Source organism: Drosophila arizonae, chromosome 5, assembly GCF_054131065.1.
Source record: "Drosophila arizonae isolate 15081-1271.41 chromosome 5, UAZ_ARI_1.0, whole genome shotgun sequence".
In the NCBI taxonomy this organism is placed as follows: Eukaryota; Metazoa; Arthropoda; class Insecta; order Diptera; family Drosophilidae; genus Drosophila; species Drosophila arizonae.
In genome coordinates this window covers 27,025,585-27,049,366 of record NC_142925.1, presented here as the reverse complement: position 1 = coordinate 27,049,366, position 23,782 = coordinate 27,025,585, and the positions used below count along the sequence as shown (strand labels likewise).

The 23,782-nt window shown below is 37.7% G+C and overlaps 1 protein-coding gene and 1 pseudogene across 2 annotated transcripts in view; both read right to left on the bottom strand.

Moving 5' to 3' along the window:
- Positions 1–23,782, bottom strand: part of ppk29 (pickpocket 29) — a 344,359-nt gene that overhangs the window by 280,524 nt on the left and 40,053 nt on the right. The window lies entirely within an intron of this gene.
- On the bottom strand, positions 10,342–15,357 carry LOC149268899 (uncharacterized; annotated as a pseudogene).

Sequence of the window (23,782 nt, the reverse complement as noted above, 5' to 3'; positions counted from 1 at the left end):
GCGGTTTTGTGTGCCAGAGTTTTGGCCGTCTGGCGCACAGGATTGCCCTCGTGCTAACCACCGGTTAGTAATGTTAAGATTATTAGTGGGTCATTATTACCAAATCAACTACGAATGAGAACACAACCATTTCTAAATACATTAACATTTTATTCCATATTACCTCGTGTTTCTTACCCCTCGCCTATCCGTTTATTATTTTCTCTAATGCCGACCGTTCGCGTTGAGTGCTCAAAACCAATTAAAATCTGCGCGCAGCTTTCAAGCCTTTCCTTGCGCTCTGCAGATTTCACCACGCGACCAGCAATGCAATTCACCACCGCGAGCTTTCGAGCTGCATGGTTGCATTGCTGATCGCGTGCCCGCCCACTCATTTGAATTTTGCTTACTATCTAAAGCTAACGACTATGATACCTTTATCTACTTACTTATCTAATAAAACAATCGATAATTCAAATATAAACTTAACGACTATAATCCAATTCATTTCTTTTTCCATTCACTATCTTACATACTACGAAATATAACCTACTAACCAACTTACTTGCTACAAAATATGGCCTACTACTAACCTACTCACTACAAATATATCTTACTACTAACTTACTCACTACAAATATATCTTAATGCTAACTTACTCACTACAAATATATCTTAATGCTAACTTACTCACTACAAATTTCTGTAACCTCGACCGCTATAATACCAAAAATGTAAGGTGGGCAAAAAGGTCACCTTACAACACGTTTTATATTTGCTGGGTTAATATTCTTAAGTTTAGCTTTTTTAAACTTTGCTACTTCTTTGTGTCTGACTGCTTTATAATTTTTAATAAACCCCTCTTCTCTTTCTTCTTCATAATTTTCTCTGTTTCGGTTGTTCTTATCAAGCATCTTGATTTTAGTGGTTTCTATTTTCTATATATTTTGCGCTTCAAAAGGTGTGCATTAAATAGTAGAGTGGTACCTGTCGTTATAATTTCTTACTGCCCTTTGAATAATTTGTTTTACTGATATGTTTTCTGTTTCTGTATTATGTATTATCCTAAACTTTTCTGCCAATGAGTTATGCAGTCTTTCTACATCTGCATTGCCTGTATGGCTGTTCGGTTTTGTTAAATGTAATTCAATATTTTCTCGGCTTAATAGTTCTTTAATTCTTATTACATTAAATTCATTGTCAGCTACAATCTTATTTGGTTTGCCTATTTTCATAAAATGATTTTCAATCTGCTCTACGATGGTTATATGGCTTCTATCGTTTAGTGGGTAAACGGCTGCAAATTTCGAAAATTTATCTATAATAGTTAAAAAATATGTGTTTTTTATTACGTATGTGTCTATATGTATTATTTGGTTTTTATCCGATGGAGTTTCTGTTTTAACAAATTTGTTTCTAACTGGATTTGTGTCATATTTGACTTCATTGCAAAAGTCGCATTGGTTGATCACTTCCTGTATTAATTCCAATTTCTATTTGTTTGTTGTTAGAGTATAATTGAATTAATTTTTCTTGCACTATATTATATTCCTGATCCGGTAGATCTGAATATATACCTATCTTTCCTTTGTTTAAGTATTTTATAAAAATTTCTTCCATTGTTGGGAAGTCGTGTTTTGCTATGAAAATGATTCTTTTTCCATGAATCGTTTTACACTCTTCTGTTTTGCCATTTGTTATTATTATTTCTGTTATATATTTATTTACTATTTCTTCCTTTATTATAAAATGATCCTGTAAATTTTCTTCTGCTGAATGTATAGTTGCTGCTAACGAATAGTTATCTTCTTCAATATTTATGTTTATGTTTATGTCTGATATATTGTCATTGTTATCTTGCTGTGGGTCAAAATCATTACCTTTTATTCTGCTTAAGAAATCGGCTACTCTGTTTTCTCTTCCTCTTAAGTAATCTATGTCAAACTGATATTCTCCTAGTTATACCCTGAATGGTTTTGTGAAAAAGTATGTAACGGGCAGAAAGAGGCGTGGCAGACCCCACAAAGTATATATATTCTTGATCAGCGCGACGAGCTGAGTCGATATAGCCATATCCGTCTGTCCGTCCGTCCGTATGAGTGCGTCGATCTCAGAAGTTATAAGAGCTAGAGAGCTGAAATTTGGCATGCATACTCGTGTGTACCATACGCAGTACGAGTTTGCTTTATTTTTTCGACAAATCATCCGATAACTTTTCTATCGAGAATAATCGAAAAATTGATTTTGTTTTTTTAGCCTTATTTGAACACTTTAAAACCTAGAGTCTTCAAATTTGCGTTGTTTATAAAGTTAATGAATACAAAGATTTTGTAATTTACAGATTTTGGATACCACGCCCCCTTCGCCACCAATTTGTAAAAAACGCATTTCAAGTACTAGAGACTTGTGCTTTGGAATGTACATACATTTGAATATTATGATTACGTTCTAAAAGTTTCATTAAGATTGTATGTCTACAAAAGAAATTATTCAACAAATAAATTCTCATAATATTGCCCACACTGCAGCGCAGCCACTGCTGCTTCGCAGTTAGCAGAGCGCGTTGTTATACGCGCGTCTGGATGCATGTGTATGTATATGTGCATAGAAGAAGTGCAGAATGATTAGAAAATCAGCTTGGAGGGTTCAGGGTAGCTCCTAGTCGAGCAGTCTCGACTGGAGCATTCTTACTTGCTTTAGTAACCATCTTTGATGCCTTGGCGAAATATCTTTCCCTTTATGTTTTGAATATAAGAATTTTAGCGCTTGGTGATCTGTTAATAGTTTGAATTTTCTTCCGTAGAGATATGGTCTAAAATAGTTTACACTCCATAGTATTGCTAAAAATTCTTTATCTGTTGCTGAATAATTTTTCTCATGATTGTTCAACGTTCTTGACGCAAAACAAATTGGATGCAAGCGTGAATGCTTTTTCAAAGTTAGGGAATATTAATATAGGATGTGAACAAATAAGCTGCTTTAACTTTTCAAATGCTTCGATGAAAGTTGGATCTTTTGTATTTATATTAGTATTTTTCTTTAAATATTTTGTTATGGGCTGTGCTAATTCTGCGTAATCTTTAATAAATTTTATGTAGAAACCTGTTATGCCTAAAAAACTTTTTATCTCCTTTTCTGTTTTTGGTAAAGGTAACTTTTCTATTATGGCTATTTTGTTTGGATTTGGTTTAATACCTTCTTTGGTTAAGATATGACCTAAAAATTCTGTCACCTTCTTCATGAAGTTACATTTATCTGAATCTTCAAATTCTTATCCTCTAATACTTTAAATATTTCGTTGATGGCTTGAACATGCTCTTGCAACGATGTGCTAAAAATAAGTATATCGTCCAAATATACGACACATTATTTGTTAATAAAGTCTCTTAAGATTTCATTCATTAGTCTTTGAAAAGTGGCGGGGGCATTTTTCAACCCATGGCATTCTAATAAATTCACATAAGCCATGCGGCGTAACAAACGCAGTTTTCTTTCTGTCTTCCTCTTTTACTAAAATTTGATGGTAGCCTTTTGCTAGATCTATTGTTGTGAAGTACTGGGCTCTTCCGAGTTTATCAAGAATTGAATTAATATTAGGAATCGGAAATTTATCGTCGATGGTTATTTCGTTAAGTTTTCTATAATCTATTACAATGCGAAATTTTTGTTGTTTTGAATTGTCTAACTTTTTTGGTATTACTAAAAGTGGGCTCGAATATCTTGAATTGCTTTTTCTAATAACTCCCTGTTCTTCCATTTCTTTTATCTGTTTTCCTCATGCTGTGGTGGGTATCTATATAGATTTGAATTAAGTTGTTCATCTGTAGTTGTCCGTATTTCATGTTCTATTTCGGTTGTACTAGTTAGTTTATCTCCTTCTTTAAAAAAAGTTTACTATATCGTTTTATAACTTTCTTAACTTCAATTACCTCTTGTGTATTTAAATGATCTAATGCCAAGCTAACATATTTATCTATAGTATTCTCTTATGCACAGATTTCTTCATATTGATATGGCTTATTTATTATACGGTTCTCTTTGTGATTTAATGTTAAACTGTGTGTTTTCAATGTTAATAACTGCACTCAAAAATTGTAGAAGGTCTATACCTATAATAAAGTTATACTTCCTTCCCTTTAGTGGGGCTAACTTCCAGCGGACTCTAGCGTTGTTTGGTAAATTGAATTCTCTAGGTGCTGTTGTATGAATTTCATACTCTATTATGTCCTTACTATTAATTGTGTGCCCATTAATTTGGTTGTTTACTAGACTTAAACTGGCTCCTGTATCTATTAATGCTATATATCTATGTTTATCGATATTAAGTTCTAATAATGGTAGGCATTCCGAGGCTGCTTCATAAAAAAAACTGTATTATTAACCTCTGCCTGGTCGTAGTCATTTCTTGTTTCTTGGTAACTGTTTGTTTCTTGCTTTCTTTCTAGGTTTTCTATTTCCATGGGTTCTGAATTCTTGACCTATACTGTTTTGACTGTTTTGAAATTGTTTGCTGATTGTTTTGGTTAGGGTGACTCTGTCCTGAATTGTGTTGAGTATAATCTTGTCTGTACTGACCTGAGTTGTTTTTGTAAAATTGTTGCTGATTGTTTTGTTGATAATTGTTTTGATTATTGTTTTGACCACTTTGTGGTTGATAAGAAGATTGCTTGTTATTGTTGTAATTTTGTTGATAATATCGTTGCTTTTTGTTATAATTTTGTTGTTACATATTTTCGTTTTTATACCCTGAACCCATTTTCAATGGGAAATCAGGGTATAATGGTTTTGTTGAAATGTATGTAACAGGGAGAAGGAGGCGAGGCAGACCCCACAAAGTATATATATTCTTGGTCAGGGCGACGAGCTGAGTTGATTTGGCCCTGTCCGTCTGTCTGTCCGTCTGTCCGTCTGTCCGTCCGTCCGTCTGTCCGTCTGTCCGTCTGTCCGTATGTATGAACGCGTCGATTTCAGAAGATATAAGAGCTAGAGACTTCAAATTTTTTTTTTAAAATGTCCGTAATTACAGCGCGCATATCAAGTTTATCATTAACAAGTAAGAAAGCTCTAGTCGAGACTACTCGACTACGAGATCCCCTGAACCCTTGGAGTAATAGCTATTTCAATAATTTTTCGCGACTTTCAGCTTACACAAGAAACACGCACACACACACACACACACGCACGCACACACGGGCATACATACACACACATACACACACACACATACACAAACAATTACATACATATACACACACAAGCATATACACGCATAGGCGGCAGTGAGCGCTTACTATGAGAACTTAATTGTTTAATAACTTTTTTTATGGACGTACGATCTTCATGAAACTTTCAGATTATGATTATAACATGGATATGCATGTAATTGTCAAAGCACAAGTCTCTAGTATTTGAAATGCGCTTTTTACAAAAGTGAGGGTGAGGGGGGTGAATTTAAGGGTGGGGGGTAAATTTTAACAAAAACCGAAATTGTATAAATTGCATATAAGCATACATTAAAAATTTGGAGACTCTAGCATTAAGGGTGTAGAAGATATAATTTTATAACTGGGTTTCGATAAGGTTTCTTATCGATAAAAAAATCGGGATGAGTTATCGATTTTTATACCCTGAACCCATTTTCAATGGGAAATCAGGGTATAATGGTTTTGTTGAAATGTATGTAACAGGGAGAAGGAGGCGTGGCAGACCCCACAAAGTATATATATTCTTGATCAGGGTGACGAGCTGAGTTGATTTGGCCCTGTCCGTCTGTCTGTCCGTCTGTCCGTATGTATAAACGCGTCGATTTCAGAAGATATAAGAGCTAGAGAATTCAAATTTTTTTTAAAATGTCCGTAATTACAGCGCGCATATCAAGTTTATCATTAAAATTCGATAACTCATCCCGATCTTTTTTTATCGATAAAAAACCTTATCGAAAACCAGTTATAAAATTATATCTTCTACACCTTTATTGCTAGAGTCTCCAAATTTTTAATGTGTGCTTATATGCAATTTATACAATTTCGGTTTTTGTTAAAATTAACCCCCCACCCTTAAATTCACCCCCCTCACCCTCACTTTTGTAAAAAGCGCATTTCAAATACTAGAGACTTGTGCTTTGACAATTACATGCATATCCATGTTATAATCATAATCTGAAAGTTTCATGAAGATCGTACGTCCATAAAAAAAGTTATTAAACAATTAAGTTCTCATAGTAAGCGCACACTGCCGCCCATGCGTGTTTATGCTTGTGTGTGTATATGTATGTAAATGTTTGTGTATGTGTGTGTATGCGTTTGTGTGTGTATGCGTGTGTGTGTATGCGTTTGTGTCTGCATGCGTGTGTGTGTATGTATTCCTGTGTGTGCGTACGTGCGTGTGTGTGTGCGTGTTTCTTGTGTAAGCTGAAAGACGCGAAAAATTATTGAAATATCTATTGCTCCAAGGGTTCAGGGGATCTCGTAGTCGAGCAGTCTCGACTAGAGCTTTCTTACTTGTTTTTCTATATAATTATTATTTAGTTCACGTTGAATGCATTCGAAAAAAAAACAGCGCAAAAAGATGAACTCAGTGCCGCTAGTATAAATTAATAAATTAATATTCGCAACAGTTGGCCAGATGGCTGGGCATCTTTTAAATCAAGTGGTGATGCTTGGTGTGGAGCAGTAAGTCCGTGCAGAGGCGTGGCAGGTGCGAAGACATATAATGCAATGCCTATATGTAATTGCGCGCAGCTGCAGCTATTCAATTAGCGCGATGCGAATGTTTAGTTGTGCGCAGATGCAGTAATCCAGACAGCGCAATGCGAGCTATTTAGTGTGCGCGCTGCAGACTTAATTGCAAGCTGGCAAAAAAATTAAATTTTTGACTGGGTGCCAAACCTGCAAAGAGGTTTGTGCGAAATGATTTTACACATATATGCTGACTTACTGAAATGCCACTATTTTCTTCTTACCGATTTAAATAGTTTGGCACTTGCACAAGAAAAAAATTATGTATACTTTCAATTTAATATTTTTTTTCTTCAATTCTCGAATTAATTTTTCACCACTTCACAGAGAAATTTTTATACAACCTTTTTAGTCGGTAGTTGAGATGCGAAAGAAAGAGGAAATATGGCCGATCCCATGAAGCGACAAGTCATCGCTTGGGAACAGTTTTTTTTATGGCCTGGCTGAGAATGACAATTTCTCCTGTTATTACTGGAGATTCGGGATTGCCACATCCGTGATCTCGTTCAACTATGCTAAGCCACTATGCTCAGCGCACTGCCTACTTTTAGGCTGTTTCTTTTTTCCCTCTATTCCAGCGCCACTACAAGACCCCCCGACCAAAATCACACTATAGAGTGATTCGCGCTGGACTCTGCGATTATTGTTTTAGGTCTTTTGCATGGTATTTACCAATCAAGCGACCCTGCAAATCTTCAATTTCGTGATAACTATTGCCAAGTTTTTTCTTAATTCTTGCCTTTACGAAGTTCGGAGCTAGTTTCGCATTAAAACCCTGTACGAAATTACTTTGTTGAAAATTACGCCTGTAAACTTCTTGACCTACCACAATCGAAACATCACGACAGCGCATATTATAGATATTCTCGTTTCGATTACGTTGTTGTTGCATGCAATCCTTTGCCCTGTCGCGTATAAGATCAAATGAATCTTCACGATTAAATCGAATAGCGCGATCTTCTAAGAAGTTTAAATTACGTAGCAGTTTGTACGTGGATGCATTGGTCACCATATTTTGGCCAAAGGCTATTCGATAAGGGCTTGTGCCGATAGCCGAATGCACGTCTGAACGCAGAGCGCAACAGATGGAGCTTAGATGAGCGTCCCAATCTTTTTGGTCAGGTGCAATATATGACTTTATTGCTGCTATCACCGATCGGTTGACTCGCTCCGAAGCATTTGCTTGTGGGGAATAAACGGCCGTATATGTATGGTTAACTCCATACTTTTGTAATAATACGTTGAACAACTGAGACTTGAACTGTACACCGTTGTCAGAGACTATAGTTTCAGGAACTCCGAAGCAATGAAACAAGTCCTGCTCTAAATAGTCTGTGATGGCGTCGGCAGTCAAATTTTTTACGGGTTTCAAAAAGGGAAAATTCGATATATGGTCTAAAACAACAAAGACTCCTATATTCCCGGTGCGACTTCGTGGATATGGACCTAGAAAGTCAATATAAAGTTTTTGGAACACGCGTTGCGTTGAGCCCGATTTTCCTAAGGGTGGACGTAGTGTGTAATTTGGGTGCTTGTTGCACTTGCAACTCTCGCAATTATTAACGAATTTTTTTACATCTACTACCATTTTCGGCCAATAAAGATAGCGGCGCAGCTTATCTAGCATCTTGTTTATGCCTGGGTGAGAAGCTAGTGGAGGCTCGTGGGCCTTCTTAAGGACTTCTGGAACCAGCGATTGGGGAACCCAAAGTTTCCAACACAGATCATCGGCTACTTTTTCACCCGACGCGTGATCGGCTCTCCGATATATATAATCGTCAACTACCTTTACATCTGGTGATCTAGATTGATTGGCTAATATTTTGGCTTTGAGTTCTAGATAGTCAGATGTCTTAAAATGAACGGAGTCGAGATCCACTAGACAATCGGCTGAAATTGCAGACACATCTTCTGTGTACACTCGTGATAAAGCATCTGGTACAATGTTTTGACTGTCTTTTCTATGGACTATTTTAAAATCAAAACCCTGAAGTTTTAAAGCCCACCTTGCTAACCGAGAACTCAAGTCAGTTTGAGACATGAGCCATTTTAGAGAAGCATGATCTGTGACTACAGAAAATTCTTGTCCTTCAACATAAGCTCTAAATTTTTTTATCGCTAAAATAGCTGCCAGACATTCTTTTTCCGTTACGGAATAATTCCTTTGACAACGGTTAAGTTTACGAGACATAAAAGCCACCGGTACCTCTTCATTATTGTCTGTTACCTGGACTAACACAGCACCAACACCTGTATGGCTGGCATCGCAGTGTATAGAGAATGGTCTGTCAAAATTTGGACTATGCAAAACTGGAGCCGTACTAAGCTTCTCCTTGAGTTCTTCGAACGCTTTTTGAGCTGATTCACCCCATAAAAATTTTTGTTTTTGTTTCAGCGTGTCTGTTATAGGGGATGCAATGGTGGCATAGTTCTGAATAAATTTATTATACCATCCCGTCATACCTAACAAGTAAGAACGTTGCAGTCGGGCGTTACCGACTGCGGAATACTCATTCACATCCCATCAACAATTTAGTAGTTAAGTTTCGTTCTAATACTGTAGAATATACAGGTTTTTCCGATTTGCCACGCCCCAACTGGGCGTAGACACCTCATTTTTGGTCAGTTTTTAGAAAGAGATAACGTTACCCTAACTGCAAAGTTTGAATGCTTACCCTAAAAAAATGTGAAAATTACAGGGTATTTTATTTTTTAAAAATTATTTTTGGGGAATCGATAGAGGAGGCTACCAGTAACTCAACTATCCAAATTTGAAGCTTCTAGCTATTATACTTTAGGATATAAACTTTTGCGGTTTGCCACGCCCCCTGTGGGCGGACATATATCCGACAAAACTTTTTGGTCTTGGGTGATCAGTCCGAGTATATATACAAAATTTGAGGTCTCTGCCATCAATAGTGTCCAAAATATAGGAGAATTTAAAAAATCACTATATCTTCAGGTCCGATTTGCCACGCCCCCAACGGGCGTAGACTTATAATTTATCTTCAGACTTTATAGAATCATACCATTAGCTGACGTGCAAAATTTCAGCATTCTAGGTTTACAACTTTAGGAGATACAGTTTTATCCGATTTGCCACGCCCCCAATGGGCGTAGATATATCCGCCATAGCTCGTAATCTTGGGTGGTCAACGCGGACCTACATACCAAGTTTCAGCTTTCTAGCTCTTCAACAAACATGATTTCTGGTATATCGGAAAATGCATTTTCCGATTTGCCACGCCCCTAGTGGGCGGATCGGGAAAATTTTAACACTTTATAAATCGGAGATATACACGAGTATGTGTTCCAAATTTCAAGTCTCTAGCTTCAATAGCGCCGAAATAGATTGCGTTCATACGGACAGACGGACAGACGGACGGACGGACAGACGGACAGACGGACGGACAGCAAGACGGACATTGCACAAAACCAATATACTGATTCACTTTCGTGAATGAGTATAAAAACCGCCTAACTTGTTTGACTGACCTCGGGACTGGGAATTCTGTAATAGATACAATTTTATCTGGGTCTGTGCTAACTGTGCCATTGCCAATCACATGACCTAAATATTTCACCTCTTTGAGACAGAAACTACTTTTCTCAATATTGATGGTCAAACCTGCTGTTTTTATGTGACTTGCCAACTCTTTTAGGACATTTAGATGCCGTTCGAAAGTATCTGAAACTACCAACAAGTCATCTAAATAGATAAAAACTTCACGACGCAGATTAGTGGGTATTATTCTATCCATCAGCTTCGACATTGTCTGTGGAGCATTACAAAGCCCAAAAGGCATAACCGTGTATTGATACAACGGCCTACCAGATACGCTAAATGCGGTTTTATCGCGTGACTTCGGCTCTAGTGGAATTTGCCAGAAAGCATCTTTTAAATCTAAGCTGGTTATGAATTCAGCTTTTGGTAGCCTACTAAGAATACCCTCAATGAACGGCATAGGATATGCATCCTTAACGGTAACCGCATTAACACGCCTGCTATCTAAACACAAACGAACCTTTCCTGGTTTGCGAACTAACACAACTGGAGAAGACCAAGCGCTTTGTGACTCCTCTATCACGCCTAATTTAAGCATTCTGTCCAGCTCTTCATACATTAACTTTTCTACTGCTGGTGAAACTGGATAATGACGTTGCTTAATTGGAGCGGCTCCGGCGACATTAATCTCATGCGAAAGAAGAGTTGTTCGTCCCAAGCCCAGTTTAGCAAAAGAAGGGAACATGTTAACGTGTTGCAGCAGCAATTGATGCTGCGTGACTGTAAGTGGTTTTAGGTTGCGATCCTCTAAAGAAGACAAATTATTAACTGTGGGCACCACCTCCAGCGGAAGAAGATTAAATTGGGTCCAAAAATCTATCCCTAAATATAAATTTTGAGATAAGGAGGGTACTATATAAAATGTCAACATTCTAGCTTCATTTTTAAATTTGATTTCTGTAGTGATTTTGCCTATTATATTCTGCGCCTTGCCATCTGCAGTACGTACAGATGAATTCAGAGGCTTAAATACAATATTTGAATTAAGAACATGATTACAAAATTCACCACCAATACAGCTTATGGAAGCTCCTGTGTCCATTAGTCCAGTAATACTCTTTCCTAATAAACTAACATTTGCATATGGCCTAATATCTTGAGCGTTTGCTATCACAGCTAAAATTAGCTGCTTCTGCTCTATCTTATGACGTTTTTTTTGCTGAGATGCGACGTAGTTGAGAGCGAGATTTGGAGCTTATTTGTGTGTGTATTGTTTCGGAATGGGCATCATAAAGTTGTAAGGTCGTAATTGGGTCGTTGGTATAGTCAACGGATTGAAAATCTATGTGTTGGTTGATGTCGACTTCATTTGTTTGCGTGCACTGGTCGACGGTGCACGGGCTGACAAGTTTTTTGAATGCTTGTTGCATTGCACGAAGGCTTATACGTGTCGAGTTTGCCACAACCATAACAAAATACTCGACGTTCCGCTGTACAATCTTGGTACCTGTGCCCTGTCGCATTACAGTTCCAGCACAGTAAATTTACTGCTGATACTTCTGGACTGTCTACGTCCTCATCCGAAGACTCGCGCTCTATTGCCATTCCATTTACTGAGCGACGTGGCATAGGTATAGGATGCGGCCTATTAACTAATGGCTTGCCAATCGTTTGCAAGAAAATTTCGCGCGTGCGCACCAAATGTCGTAGCTGAGCAACTCTTTCAATTCTCTCATAAAGAAGTACATGCTGAATTTCAGGGAGCAAATTATTACGGAGAATTTGGAGTAGAGATAACTCACGCAAGGGACTCGAAAGCTTGTCCGCAAGTGATACGATGGCCTCATGGAACTCATCGAAGGGTTCGCCTATCTTTTGCTTACGCCTATCGATAGCAGCTCGGATATGAAGGTCAGTTCTATCATCATTAAATTGCTCTCTAAGTGCAAAACAAAGTTCTTGCCAGCGAATCCCAGGAACACTTTTGTGATAGCGCCAAAACCAATCACTCGCACTACCATCAAAGAGGTTGCTAACGTATCTAGACAACAGCTCAAAATTGCCTTCTAGAGTCTGATGCGTAAGAGCTTCAGTTCGATAAATGAAATCTTCTACTGACAAGGCCGTTTTGCCATTGAAACGTACCTTCCAATTTGAAATAATTTGGCTGATGCGATCTGGTCGCAAATCCGTTCCTAATGACGTGAATCTATTGTTTGAATGGGTGCCAGATATAGTTGAGGCTGGTTGAAACTCTTGTTGGCCGAGATGGCTGGTATTATCTTGCACTGGCAGTATGGGACTGCGACTTGTATGCGGCTCTGCGGATGATGAAAGCAGTTTCTGGAAGCCACTCTCTATCACCTGCGACAACGTCTCACTTTGCCTCAAAGAAATCTGAGCTATCAACTCGGTTTGCCGAAGTGAAGCGGCAGAAATGGCGTCAGCTATCATTGTAGCCAAGTCTGGAGTAAGTGTGGGCGCCACTGCAGGAACCAAGACTGGTGACGAGATATCACCTTCAGACATATTGGAGGTTGCTGTCTTTCTTGCCTGAGATCTAGTTTTAGTTGCTGCATTCGACCCTGATGGCTTATCCATTGAAGATTCTGTGCTGACGGCAACACTCTGTAAACGCAACGACTGTTTACAAACTGGACAAACTGTCTTATTGGCTATCTTAGTGTTAAAACACGATTGATGAAAGGTATGGCCACAACTTGTTTTAAATAGCTGGCTTTCGTTAATAATAGATTCTGTACAAATAAAACAGTTTATGATAGGCTCGTCAGGCCGGGATAAATTTTCGCTACTACGCGTTAAAGGCATTTTCTAATCGATATAAATAATAACTAGATAGCAAGCAGATGACAAGTAATTCAAAAAAACTTAACTGACTACTAATAAGTAGGAATATACAGCATTAATTAATAACTCCCAATAGAAAACAAAAAAAAATAGAAAAAAATAATAATAAAAGCAAACAAAAATAAACTCGCAAAACGGTAACTGCAAAAAAAATAAAGCTAATAAGTAAACCAAATCCAAAAGAATAATTCAATTACATACGATTTCGGGGTACCATGCGAACACATCCAATAGACAAAGTTAGCCAGGTACATAGGTGCTATGAAAGTAGAAAATTTTAGTAAAGAGAACAACACGAAACAGAAGCAAAAATGACATAAACCATAGTCATGACTAAAATTATAGTCATTAAGGCGGCGATACCACAAATTCGTTGCGCGGAGGATAATAGATCGTGTCTATTGAAATCCACATCCAGCTACAAGAATATGTAATATTAGGTACGCACGTTCCTTTTAATAAACTGGAATGCATTATTGCTTTTGCATGCACTTTGCTAAAGTGGACCGAGACACATCGAAGAGATAAAACAAATCAGCTGATAATGACTTGCATCGATTGTTGTCGGGGCTGCCGGACTAATCTGGCCCCACGTTGGGCGCCAAAAAAATAAATATATGATTTTAAAATTAATTCTGTAACGAGTTACATTATCAAGCGCAGATGGTGGAATAGGAGGATTAGAGCAGTGCACGCGCTGGATCCGGCCATTGGGTCATCGGGAGAAGGGAAGGGGTAAGAAGAGGGGAACTGCGACTCCTAGCGCTGCCAAGATATATTTATTAATAAAAATCGCGTGCAAACGATTATCTTCGGCCACTTGCTTAGAAGAGAGAAAAGAAGAGAGAGAGAGAGATAGAACAGATTTAGACACACACAAACATACCTGTCCAAGCTGGGTCTCGCTGCGCAAGCAAATATGTGTCTGCTCAGCGAAAGTCGGCCTTTGATATTAAGGCGACCGACCGTGCCCACCCTACCTTGATCGCTGGCTACCTGCCTATATTGTCAGCGACCCCATTCCCAGCTAGGAGAGCTAAAAACCTATAGAAACACGCCGCATGGCCCCAAAATAATTAAACTTAAATAATTAAACCTTCTCCAAGGAGTGGAGGACTCTGGACTAAGGCGAGAGGCCACTAGGACAACAAGACAATCCAAGGACAGGCGAAGGATGTAATTATCAATATACCGGAACCAGACAACTGACAGCTAATCAAGTCAACGCTAAAGCTGAGGTATCGACCGGACACGGAACCCCATCAAATTTACCGTAAAATTTAGGAGTTAAAAGTAGACACAGTAAGCGAACTTGTAGCAGAACTACAAAATATTAAGTATAAAACAGACGAATTAGGAGTTTACCATCAAAACGATAATTTTATAGCTAAAGAACTCACTTAAGGCACTTTACTTGATAAAATATACGAAGAACGAAATTTAAATGAGATTCTAAAAATAATGATGTTACGTAGATACGAAAATAGTTGTATTAGATTTCAATATAAGAAAAGTAACCCCAATAGGTATAAAGCTGAGGCTGAGTCTAGCAAGAAAAATCATAACTACAACAAGTAAGAAAGCTCTAGTCGAGACTGCTCGACTACGAGATCCCCTGAACCCTTGGAGCAATAGATATTTCAATAATTTTCGCGTCTTTCAGCTTACAGAAGAAACACGCACACGCACACACACACACACAGGCACGTACGCACACACAGGCACACATACACACACACGCATACAGACACACATACACACACACACGCATACACACACAAACGCATACACACACACACATACACACACACATACACAAACACATACACACACAAGCACCCACGCATGGGCTGTAGTGTGCGCTTACTATGAGAACTTAATTGCTTAATAACTTTTTTTGTGGACGTACGATCTTCATGAAACTTTTAGATTATGATTATAACATGAATATGCATGTAATTGCCAAAGCACATGTCTCTAGTATTTGAAATACGCTTTTTACAAAAGTGAGGGTGAGGGGGTGAATTTAGAGGTGGGGGGTTAATTTTGACAAAAACCGAAATTGTATAAATTGCATATAAGCATACATTAAAAATTTGGAGACTCTAGCATTAAGGGTGTAGAAGATATAATTTTATAACTGGGTTTCGATAAGGTTTTTTATCGATAAAAAAAGATCGGGATGAGTTATCGATTTTTATACCCTGAACCCATTTTCAATGGGAAATCAGGGTATAATGGTTTTGTTGAAATGTATGTAACAGGGAGAAGGAGGCGTGGCAGACCCCACAAAGTATATATATTCTTGATCAGGGCGACGAGCTGAGTTGATTTGGCCCTGTCCGTCTGTCTTGTCCGTCTGTCCGTATGTATGAACGCGTCGATTTCAGAAGATATAAGAGCTAGAGCCTTCAATTTTTTTTTAAATGTCCGTAATTACAGCGCGCATATCAAGTTTATCATTAAAAATCGATAACTCATCCCGATCTTTTTTTATCGATAAAAAACCTTATCGAAACCCAGTTATAAAATTATATCTTCTACACCTTTATAGCTAGAGTCTCCAAATTTTTAATGTATGTTTACATGCAATTTATACAATTTCGGTTTTTGTTAAAATTAACCCCCCACCCTTAAATTCACCCCCTGACCCTCACTTTTGTAAAAAGCGTATTTCAAATACTAGAGACTTGTGCTTTAGCAATTACATGCATATCCATGTTATAAACATAATTTAAAAGTTTCATGAAGGTCGTACGTCCACAAAAAAAGTTATTAAACAATTAAGTTCTCATAGTAAGCGCTCACTGCCGCCCATGCGTGTATATGCTTGTGTGTGTATATGTATGTAATTGTTTGTGTATGTGTGTGTGTGTGTATGTGTGTGTATGTATGCCCGTGTGTGCGTGCGTGTGTGTGTGTGTGTGTGCGTGTTTCTTGTGTAAGCTGAAAGTCGCGAAAAATTATTGAAATAGCTATTACTCCAAGGGTTCAGGGGATCTCGTAGTCGAGTAGTCTCGACTAGAGCTTTCTTACTTGTTAATGATAAACTTGATATGCGCGCTGTAATTACGGACATTTAAAAAAAAAATTTGAAGTCTCTAGCTCTTATATCTTCTGAAATCGACGCGTTCATACATACGGACAGACGGACAGACGGACGGACGGACAGACGGACAGACGGACAGACAGACGGACAGGGCCAAATCAACTCAGCTCGTCGCCCTGACCAAGAATATATATACTTTGTGGGGTCTGCCTCGCCTCCTTCTCCCTGTTACATACATTTCAACAAAACCATTATACCCTGATTTCCCATTGAAAATGGGTTCAGGGTATAAAAACGAAAATATGTAACAACAAAATTATAACAAAAAGCAACGATATTATCAACAAAATTACAACAATAACAAGCAATCTTCTTATCAACCACAAAGTGGTCAAAACAATAATCAAAACAATTATCAACAAAACAATCAGCAACAATTTTACAAAAACAACTCAGGTCAGTACAGACAAGATTATACTCAACACAATTCAGGACAGAGTCACCCTAACCAAAACAATCAGCAAACAATTTCAAAACAGTCAAAACAGTATAGGTCAAGAATTCAGAACCCATGGAAATAGAAAACCTAGAAAGAAAGCAAGAAACAAACAGTTACCAAGAAACAAGAAATGACTACGACCAGGCAGAGGTTAATAATACAGTTTTTTTTATGAAGCAGCCTCGGAATGCCTACCATTATTAGAACTTAATATCGATAAACATAGATATATAGCATTAATAGATACAGGAGCCAGTTTAAGTCTAGTAAACAACCAAATTAATGGGCACACAATTAATAGTAAGGACATAATAGAGTATGAAATTCATACAACAGCACCTAGAGAATTCAATTTACCAAACAACGCTAGAGTCCGCTGGAAGTTAGCCCCACTAAAGGGAAGGAAGTATAACTTTATTATAGGTATAGACCTTCTACAATTTTTGAGTGCAGTTATTAACATTGAAAACACACAGTTTAACATTAAATCACAAAGAGAACCGTATAATAAATAAGCCATATCAATATGAAGAAATCTGTGCATAAGAGAATACTATAGATAAATATGTTAGCTTGGCATTAGATCATTTAAATACACAAGAGGTAATTGAAGTTAAGAAAGTTATAAAACGATATAGTAAACTTTTTTTAAAGAAGGAGATAAACTAACTAGTACAACCGAAATAGAACATGAAATACGGACAACTACAGATGAACAACTTAATTCAAATCTATATAGATACCCACCACAGCATGAGGAAAACAGATAAAAGAAATGGAAGAACAGGGAGTTATTAGAAAAAGCAATTCAAGATATTCGAGCCCACTTTTAGTAATACCAAAAAAGTTAGACAATTCAAAACAACAAAAATTTCGCATTGTAATAGATTATAGAAAACTTAACGAAATAACCATCGACGATAAATTTCCGATTCCTAATATTAATTCAATTCTTGATAAACTCGGAAGAGCCCAGTACTTCACAACAATAGATCTAGCAAAAGGCTACCATCAAATTTTAGTAAAAGAGGAAGACAGAAAGAAAACTGCGTTTGTTACGCCGCATGGCTTATGTGAATTTATTAGAATGCCATGGGTTGAAAAATGCCCCCGCCACTTTTCAAAGACTAATGAATGAAATCTTAAGAGACTTTATTAACAAATAATGTGTCGTATATTTGGACGATATACTTATTTTTAGCACATCGTTGCAAGAGCATGTTCAAGCCATCAACGAAATATTTAAAGTATTAGAGGATAAGAATTTGAAGATTCAGATAAATGTAACTTCATGAAGAAGGTGACAGAATTTTTAGGTCATATCTTAACCAAAGAAGGTATTAAACCAAATCCAAACAAAATAGCCATAATAGAAAAGTTACCTTTACCAAAAACAGAAAAGGAGATAAAAAGTTTTTTAGGCATAACAGGTTTCTACATAAAATTTATTAAAGATTACGCAAAATTAGCACAGCCCATAACAAAATATTTAAAGAAAAATACTAATATAAATACAAAAGATCCAACTTTCATCGAAGCATTTGAAAAGTTAAAGCAGCTTATTTGTTCACATCCTATATTAATATTCCCTAACTTTGAAAAAGCATTCACGCTTGCATCCAATTTGTTTTGCGTCAAGAACGTTGAACAATCATGAGAAAAATTATTCAGCAACAGATAAAGAATTTTTAGCAATACTATGGAGTGTAAACTATTTTAGACCATATCTCTACGGAAGAAAATTCAAACTATTAACAGATCACCAAGCGCTAAAATTCTTATATTCAAAACATAAAGGGAAAGATATTTCGCCAAGGCATCAAAGATGGTTACTAAAGCAAGTAAGAATGCTCCAGTCGAGACTGCTCGACTAGGAGCTACCCTGAACCCTCCAAGCTGATTTTCTAATCATTCTGCACTTCTTCTATGCACATATACATACACATGCATCCAGACGCGCGTATAACAACGCGCTCTGCTAACTGCGAAGCAGCAGTGGCTGCGCTGCAGTGTGGGCAATATTATGAGAATTTATTTGTTGAATAATTTCTTTTGTAGACATACAATCTTAATGAAACTTTTAGAACGTAATCATAATATTCAAATGTATGTACATTCCAAAGCACAAGTCTCTAGTACTTGAAATGCGTTTTTTACAAATTGGTGGCGAAGGGGGCGTGGTATCCAAAATCTGTAAATTACAAAATCTTTGTATTCATTAACTTTATAAACAACGCAAATTTGAAGACTCTAGGTTTTAAAGTGTTCAAATAAGGCTAAAAAACAAAATCAATTTTTCGATTATTCTCGATAGAAAAGTTATCGGATGATTTGTCGAAAAAATAAAGCAAACTCGTACTGCGTATGGTACACACGAGTATGCATGCCAAATTTCAGCTCTCTAGCTCTTATAACTTCTGAGATCGACGCACTCATACGGACGGACGGACAGACGGATATGGCTATATCGACTCAGCTCGTCGCGCTGATCAAGAATATATATACTTTGTGGGGTCTGCCACGCCTCTTTCTGCCCGTTACATACTTTTTCACAAAACCATTCAGGGTATAACTAGGAGAATATCAGTTTGACATAGATTACTTAAGAGGAAGAGAAAACAGAGTAGCCGATTTCTTAAGCAGAATAAAAGGTAATGATTTTGACCCACAGCAAGATAACAATGACAATATATCAGACATAAACATAAACATAAATATTGAAGAAGATAACTATTCGTTAGCAGCAACTATACATTCAGCAGAAGAAAATTTACAGGATCATTTTATAATAAAGGAAGAAATAGTAAATAAATATATAACAGAAATAATAATAACAAATGGCAAAAGGTAGGTATATATTCAGATCTACCGGATCAGGAATATAATATAGTGCAAGAAAAATTAATTCAATTATACTCTAACAACAAACAAATAGAAATTGGAATTAATACAGGAAGTGATCAACCAATGCGACTTTTGCAATGAAGTCAAATATGACACAAATCCAGTTAGAAACAAATTTGTTAAAACAGAAACTCCATCGGATAAAAACCAAATAATACATATAGACACATACGTAATAAAAAACACATATTTTTTAACTATTATAGATAAATTTTCGAAATTTGCAGCCGTTTACCCACTAAACGATAGAAGCCATATAACCATCGTAGAGCAGATTGAAAATCATTTTATAAAAATAGGCAAACCAAATAAGATTGTAGCTGACAATGAATTTAATGTAATAAGAATTAAAGAACTATTAAGCCGAGAAAATATTGAATTACATTTAACAAAACCGAACAGCCATACAGGCAATGCAGATGTAGAAAGACTGCATAACTCATTGGCAGAAAAGTTTAGGATAATACATAATACAGAAACAGAAAACATATCAGTAAAACAAATTATTCAAAGGGCAGTAAGAAATTATAACGACAGGTACCACTCTACTATTTAATGCACACCTTTTGAAGCGCAAAATATATAGAAAATAGAAACCACTAAAATCAAGATGCTTGATAAGAACAACCGAAACAGAGAAAATTATGAAGAAGAAAGAGAAGAGGGGTTTATTAAAAATTATAAAGCAGTCAGACACAAAGAAGTAGCAAAGTTTAAAAAAGCTAAACTTAAGAATATTAACCCAGCAAATATAAAACGTGTTTACAAATTTAAAGAAGACAAGAATCAAAACAAAATTCGCTCTTTCTGAAGCATAACAGAGCAAATCAAATCTATTAGCAAATGTTGATAATTTTATTTCTTTTAAATGTTAGTTTCTGACAAACAGCAACCTTTATAAGTATTCAAAATGAAATCAAAAATATAGTTTTTTTATATTTAACTGAAAGAAAAAACTATAATATTTAATCAAAGAATATAAACAATAATTATAAGTAATACCCACCTTATATATTACCTTTAATAAGAAAATTAATAACAACAAAAGTGAGGATGAGGGGGTGAATTTAGAGGTGGGGGGTTAATTTTAACAAAAACCGAAATTGTATAAATTGCATGTAAGCATACATTAAAAATTTGGAGACTCTAGCAATAAAGGTGTAGATGATATAATTTTAGAACTGGTTTTCGATAAGGTTTTTTATCGATAAAAAAAGATCGGGATGAGTTATCGATTTTTAATGATAAACTTGATATGCGCGCTGTAATTACGGACATTTTAAAAAATTTGAAGTCTCTAGCTCTTATATCTTCTGAAATCGACGCGTTCATACATTCGGACAGACGGACGGACAGGGCCAAATCAACTCAGCTCGTCACCCTGATCAAGAATATATATACTTTGTGGGGTCTGCCACGCCTCCTTCTCCCTGTTACATACATTTCAACAAAACCATTATACCCTGATTTCCCATTGAAAATGGGTTCAGGGTATAATGAGGGAGAAGTTATGTATGTATTTATGTAATCGATATAAGCGATTTGTCATCACTAAGAGAGAAAGTCCATACCTAAATATTGCATGTTTGTGATGATGAAATGTCTAGCAACATTGTAAAATTCAAATTATGAAGAAAATAGGTATGCTACTAACTAAGCTGGCGCCAGAAATATCTAGCAACATTGTGAAATAAACATGTAAGAAAGCTCTCGTCGAGACTACTCGACTACGAGATCCCCTGAACCCTTGGAGTAACAACTATTTCAATAATTTTTCGCGTCTTTCAGCTTACACAAGAAACACGCACACACGCACACACGCACACACACACACACACACACGCATGCACGCACACACAGGCACACATACATACACACACACACACACACACATACACACACACACACACACACACACACACACACACACACACACATACACACAAACATTTACATACATATACACACACAAGCATAAACACGCATGGGCGGCAGTGAGCGCTTACTATGAGAACTTAATTGTTTAATAACTTTTTTTGTGGACGATAAAAAACCTTATCGAAAACCAGTTATAAAATTATATCTTCTACACCTTTATTGCTAGAGTCTCCAAATTTTTAATGTATGCTTATTTGCAATTTATACAATTTCGGTTTTTGTTAAAATGTACCCCCACCTCTAAATTCACCCCCTAACCCTCACTTTTGTAGAAAGCGTATTTCAAATACTAGAGCCTTGTGCTTTGACAATTACATGCATATTCATGTTATAATCATAAGGTGAAAGTTTCATGAAGATCGTACGTCCACAAAAAGTTATTAAACAATTAAGTTTATGCGTGGGTGCTTGTGTGTGTATGTGTTTGTGTATGTGTGTGTATGTGTTTGTGTATGTGTATGTGTGTGTGTATGCATGTGTGTGTATGCGTTTGTGTGTTTTTTTATATTCGTTTATTGACAATCTTTATAATACAAGTTGCAAGTTGCGTGGAGGCTAGGATAGTGCGCTATGCTTGCGGGACGGCCGTAAAGCATTGCTTCGCAAGCACTGTGCGCTACCTTAGCCTGGGACAGCTCGTCTTCTCATTCGCTCGACTCTGCGGAGCTCCATCATCACTGTGGCCGCGAAGGTGCTTGTTAGTTCCCAAGCTTCCTCCGATTCCAGCATGACGTTGACTATGTTGTCCGCTCTGATGGATGGCCCACTGCCTCTTCCAGACGACGCCTCTCCTCCAGGAACCGTCCACATTCGAAAAGAATGTGGTTGGCGTCTTCCACATGCCCTCGCTCGCACCAGGGGCACTCGTCAGATTCCTCGTGGCCAAAGCGCTTTAAATAGCTCCGAAAGCATCCATGTCCAGAGAGGATCTGCGTAAGGTAGAAGTTTACCTCGCCGTGTTTACGGTTTACCCATGGTTCAAGCTTCGGGATGAGCTTGTGCGTCCACCGCCCTTTAGCTGAGTTATTCCACTTTCTTTGCCATCGTGCAATGCTGTTCGCCCTAATAGCGTTGAGTCGAGCAGGCGCGTGCGAATTCCGCTCCACGGCTTCGGCGACCAAGTACTCCAATGGTACCATACCAGCTATGACGAGCGCCGCGTCATCGGAGATAGTCCTGAAAGCGCAGCTGACTCTGATTGCGCTCAGTCTGTAGATCGCGCAAATGCCCCGGCTGTAGCTCGGCGTTGCCATCATTCTTGCCCATATTGGCGCAGCATAGAGGATGACGGACCTAATGACGCTCATTAGAAGGAGACGTCGTTGCTTTTTAGGTCCCCGCGTGTTAAGCATAATTCTCGAGAGAGCTCTACAAGAATCAGCTGCCTTTTTATGCACATACTCTAAGTGCTCGCGGAAAGTTAATCTTGTGTCTATCATGACACCAAGATACTTTATCGCCCTCTTTGACGCAATGGTGACGCTGCCGATCTTTATATTGGCAGTTTCCACTCTTTTGCGGCTGCTGACTAGGACAACTTCAGTTTTGTGTGCCGCTAGCTCGAGCCCAGGTCCAGTCATCTAGCTTCGTATGCGATTGATACTTTCGCTGGACATATCCTCTGTATCTTTGAGTTCCTTTCCTATGGCTACGACAGCTACATCATCAGCAAAGCCAATGGTGTGCGCACCTGCTGGTAGTTCCAATCGCAGTACGCCGTCGTACATGATATTCCATAGGAGAGGCCCCAGCACAGAGCCTTGGGGTACTCCAGCTGACACTGTATGAGTTTGGCGACCCTCACTCGTATTGTATACCAGTGTTCTTCCTCTGAAGTAACTCTTTATTGTTTCTTTAAGATATTTAGGGATATTATATTGTGACAGCGCATTCAGTATCATATCCGAACTAGCTGTATTGAAGGCATTCTTTACGTCCAGGGTCGCAATAATGCAGTACTGCTTCATCCCATGCTTCCATCTTGTGCCATGGATGGCGAAAGTGGCCAGACCAACAACTTTGTTTAGCGCATCCGTTGTTGACCGGGCCTTCCGGAATCCAAATTGATTTGGTGACAGGCCTCCGGCGCTAGTAATCGCAGTCTCCAGTCTAAAGTAGATCAATTTCTCAAACACCTTTCCCATGGTGTCTAAGAGACAGATCGGTCTGCATGAAGATGGCTCATCCGGTGGTTTGCCAGCCTTGGGTAGCAACACCAGGTTCTGGGCTTTCCATTTTGCCGGGAACGTCTCTTGAATTAGACATTCGTTGAATAATTCAACGAACGTACTAGGGTGCAAGGC